Genomic DNA, 5,339 nt, shown 5'->3' on the forward strand with positions numbered 1-5,339 from the left:
TAAGAAAAGAGCAATAGAACGGGAATAATTGCAAATATAATTTTATTATGGTGAACTGTGAGAGAAAGGAGGGCAATGTAAAAATCTCCCCGGACCAGGGACAAAGAGATAAAAAGGAGCACACGTCTGGATTTATCCGACGTCTGGTCACGCTATAGCTAACGTCACTTTATAAAATTTACGGAGCAGTGTTGCGGCAGGTTACAGCGTATAATAAGAATTACTTGCCAAATACTTTGTCTAGATTTTATGAAAAACCTAATGAAAATGTTTTTAAAATCCCTACCGCTTGCCGCCCGCCATGTAAGCTGGAGCGGCCAATAGTGGGCGGTGGGGACCAGGTGGACTCTACCGGGCGAGGTGGCGCAGTGGTTAGACACTGGACTCGCATTCAGGAGGACGATGGTTCAATCCCGCGTCCGGCCATCCTGATTTAGGTTTTCCGTGATTTCCCTAAATCACTCTAGGCAAATGCCAAGATGGTTCCTCTGAAAGGGCACGGCCGACTTCCTTCCCCATCCTTCCCTAATCCGATGCGACCGATGACCTTGCGGTCTGGTCTCCTTTCTCAAACAACCCAACCCAACCCAGGTTGACTGGCCCTGCATCTAACTGGACGCAGTGCTCTGGCAGGTTACGGCCGCGGTCTGTTGCTTCACAGCAGTGCCACAGGTTACTTCCGCGCGGGCTGCTTTCACACAGCCGCGGCGCTACAGCCGCACTCTTCGTTTGATACTTTCGCTGTAAGTGGACACGGTGTGTGGTTTGCGTTCTAAGTTACAATGTCTGAAATTTTGGTCACTGCTGTTTGAGAAAGTTGTGCAGATATGCTTCCATATCCTGTAAACCACTGTCAAGTGCATGGCAGAGGAGGTGTCCTATTGTACAAATTATTACGGCTAAGGGGTTTGTTATCACTTCCCCGTAATATAACGCAGAACACAATGAGTAATAGAAAATACAAACTTACTGCATTCTCGATATACACTCATCCTTGCAGTATCATCTTGTGTCACACGTACTGTGGACAACAATATGGACAGAGACGGCGCTAGAGTCTGCGATAATGTTCACACTCGCGCTGGTGACTGCACGATAACTATCGATGTCCCTACTCAGTGCAGGCCGCGGTGGTCTAGCGGTTCTGGCGCTGCAGTCCGGAACCGCGGGACTGCTACGGTCGCAGGTTCGAATCCTGCCTCGGGCATGGGTGTGTGTGATGTCCTTAGGTTAGTTAGGTTTAAGTAGTTCTAAGTTCTAAGTTGTAAGTTCTTATGACCTAAGATGTTGAGTCCCATAGCGCTCAGAGCCATTTGAACCAACCCTACTCAGCTTTTTTCCTGTTGCATTGATATATTTTGGGCAGGGGTGCTTTTTATGCTGATTCCAAATGTCATGCAGTCGCGCGCAAAACTGATCGAAGGGGACATTAATTTCGTATGAAACTATTTTTAATTAGTTTTTGCTTTGGGCATGCAGGTTAATCAAAAGTATATTCGGTATTTTTGTAATCAAGTGGTGAATCTCGCTTCGTATCATTGCTGTTGAAGTGGTCACTTTAAGGTTAATTACGGCTCTACATAACTGCTAATCAGTGTTTGATCAGTGCGGAAGCTCACATGGCGTGCTGCACCGTTCTACAGAACGTTCCACTTGTAAAGATGATGACAGGCAGTTACGTTTGGTACTTGGCTTCACAGGCTAAGAGGAACTGAAGTAGAAAATCAGGCGCCTCCGCATAAAGACCGTTCTAGTAACGTTGCTAGAGAGACTAGTTTGTAAGCTGCTGTCAGTACATGTAGCTATAAAGCGTTCTAAACTTTGTAAATAAACAAAATGTCTCGATGGAAGCGGAAACAATTAAAACATGTAGTTACGTTATGTTACGTTAACCGGGGACCTAGAAACGACGGAGAGGCTCCGTCCCCGCCGCAGCCGCAGTGGTCCGCACCCCACGACGACTACCGCAGTCCACTTCACCTCTCCACCGCCTCACACCGAACCCAGCGTTATTGTGCGTTTCGGCCCCCGGTGTAAGCCCCCCCCCCCCCCCCCCAGGTAACGTCTCACACCAGACGAGTGTAACCCCTATGTTTGTGTGGTAGAGTAATGGTGGTGTACGCGTACGTGGAGAACTTGTTTGCACAGCAATCGCCGACATAGTGTAACTGAAGCGGAATAAGGCGAACCAGCCCGCATTTGCCGAGACAGATGGAAAACCGCCTAAAAACCATCCACAGACTGGCCGGCTCACCGGACCTCGACGCAAATACACCGGGCAGATTCGTGCCGGGGACCGGCGCTCCTTCCCGCCCGGAAAGCCGTGCGTTTAGGCCGTATGGCCAACCGCGCGGGCAAAACATGTAGTTACTTAGCGATTTTATCTTGCGACATAACAACAAACGTGTTTGGATGAAAGCTACGTAGCTCACAAAGAATTACATAAATATGAACGTGTCCAGTGCTACAGTATTCATCTTGGACGACTTAGTAAATGCTCCATCCAAAAAAAAAAAAACAGAGTTGGTCTCAGAGCCTGATGGATAAAAAAATTCGAGTAGTAATCGTATGGCAAAATACGCATCATTTGCAGCGAATCTTGTTTCGATATCTCGAACCGTTTATGGAATATCACAGGTGTTAGGAGCACATGATTGATGTTACACATGTACAGAACTGCCCATGACTGTACCGTAGACATACATGTCAAAATCTCGAGAGCGGAAGTAGATATCGAAAAAAAAAAGGTTCAAATGGCTCTGAGCAGTATGGGACATAACATCTGAGGTCATCAGTCCCCTAGAACTTAGAACTACTTAAACCTGACTAGCCGGCCACGGTGGCCGAGCGGTTCTAGGCGCTACAGTCTGGAGCCGCGCGACCGCTACGGTCGCAGGTTCGAATCCTGCCTCGGGCATGGATGTGTGTGATGTCCTTAGGTTAGTTAGGTTTAAGTAGTTCTAAGTGCTAGGGGACTGATGACCTCAGAAGTTAAGTCCCATAGTGCTCAGAGCCATTTGAACCAAACCTAACTAACCTAAGAACGTCACACACATCTATGTTCGAGGCAGAAGTCGAACCTGCTACAGTAGCAGTCGCGCGGTTCAGCACTGAAGCGCCTAGAACCGCTCGGCCACTCCGGCCGGCGAAGCAGATATCGTTCTGCTCTCAACTTCAAATACGATTTCTATATGTTAGTTACATTTTATACGCACGAATGTATGACCTAAAATGAACCATACGCAAGGTCTACACAATACATTTTTATCTCTGCAAATTCTCAAAACTTCGTCCAGTGATTTACTGAATTTGATGCAGCACAGTAACTACGACGAATAACGAAAGTAAATTCAGTCCTGTATCGAGCGAAGGTATCGGGCTGTAGGATGGGCATGAACCAAATTTTTTCAGCAAATACTTTTATTATAATTGTACGATAAATATTTCATAGCGTCCGCTGCGTCCCACCGAGTGCTTCGCCTCCCGGCTGCGCTGGCCACGTACGACAGAGCAGCCGCGACGCACCGGTTCGCGTAGGGTCGCCCGAACGTTCGCGCAGTCCCGCGGCGCGCCGCATTCGCATCAGGCCGCTTACCGATGATGCAGTGTCAGCGATGTCCAGATCGCGAGGCAAATTACGCGCCGTATTGCTCCACTGCTCAAGAAAAGGCGGACCCCAGTCAATTCCTGGCACTGCAGCACTTTAAAATTGTCTAAATAAAGGTTAGCAGCGAAGCGATGAATTGCGATATACAGGATGTTACAAAAAGGTACTGCCAAACTTTCAGGAAACATTCATCACACACAAAGAAAGAAAATATGTTATGTGGGCATGTGTCCGGAAACGCTTACTTTCCATGTTAGAGCTCATTTTATTACTTCTCTTCAAATCACATTAATCATAGAATGGAAACACACAGCAACAGAACGTACCAGCGTGACTTCAAACACTTCGTTACAGGAAATGTTCAAAACGTCCTCTGTTAGCGAGGATACGTGCATCCACCCTCCGTCGCGTGGAATCCCTGATGCGCTGATGCAGCGCTGGAGAATGGCGTATTGTATCACAGCCGTCCACAATACTAGCACGAAGAGTCTTTACATTTGGTACCGGGGTTGCGTGGACAAGAGATTTCAAATGTCCCCATAAATGAAAGTCAAGAGGCTTGAGGTCAGTAGAGTGTGGAGGCCATGGAATTGGTCCGCCTCTACCAATCCATCGGTCACAGAATCTGTTGTTGAGAAGCGTACGAACACTTCGACTGAAATGTGCAGGAGCTCCATCATGCATGAACCACATGTTGTGTCGTACTTGTAAAGGCACATGTTCTAGCAGCACAGGTAGAGTATCCCGTATGAAATCATGATAACGTGCTCCATTGAGCGTAGGTGGAAGAACATGGGACTCAATCAAGACATCAGCAACAATGCCTCCCCAAACGTTCACAGAAAATCTGTGTTGATGACGTGATTGCACAATTGCGTGCGGATTCTCGTCAGCCCACACATGTTCATTGTGAAAATTTACAATTTGATCACGTTGGAATGAAACCTCATCAGTAAAGAGAGCATTTGCACTGAAATGAGAACACGTTGTTGGATGAACCATTCGCAGAAGTGTACCCGTGGAGGCCAATCAGCTGCTGATAGTGCCTGCACACGCTGTACGTGGTACGGAAACAACTGGTTCTCCCGTAGCACTCTTCATACAGTGACGTGGTCAACGTTACCTTGTACAGCAGCAACTTCTCTGACGCTGACATTAGGGTTATCGTCAACTGCACGAAGAATTGCCTCGTCCATTGCAGGTGTCCTCGTCGTTCTAGGTCTTCCCCAGTCGCGAGTCGTAGGCTGGAATGTTCCGTGCTCCCTAAGACGCCGATCAATTGCTTCGAATCTTCCTGTCGGGACACCTTCGTTCTGGAAATCTGTCTCGACAGAAACGTAGCGCGCTACGGCTATTGCCCCGTGCTAATCCATACATCAAATGGGCATCTGCCAACTCCGCATTTGTAAACATTGCACTCACTGCAAAACCACGTTCGCGATGAACACTAACCTGTTGATGCTACGTACTGATGTGCTTGATGCTAGTACTGTAGAGCAATGAGTCGCATGTCAACACAAGCACCGAAGTCAACATTACCTTCCTTCAATTGGGCCAACTGGCGGTGAATCGAGGAAGTAGAGTACATACAGACGAAACTAAAATGAGCTCTAACATGGAAATTAAGCGTTTCCGGACACATGTCCACATAACATCTCTTCTTTATTTGTGTGTGAGGAATGTTTCCTGAAAGTTTGGCCGTACCTTTTTGTAACACCCTGTAGCGTTGAAG

The sequence above is a fragment of the Schistocerca cancellata genome, chromosome 8 (assembly GCF_023864275.1).
Source record: "Schistocerca cancellata isolate TAMUIC-IGC-003103 chromosome 8, iqSchCanc2.1, whole genome shotgun sequence".
NCBI classification, from domain to species: domain Eukaryota; kingdom Metazoa; phylum Arthropoda; class Insecta; order Orthoptera; family Acrididae; genus Schistocerca; species Schistocerca cancellata.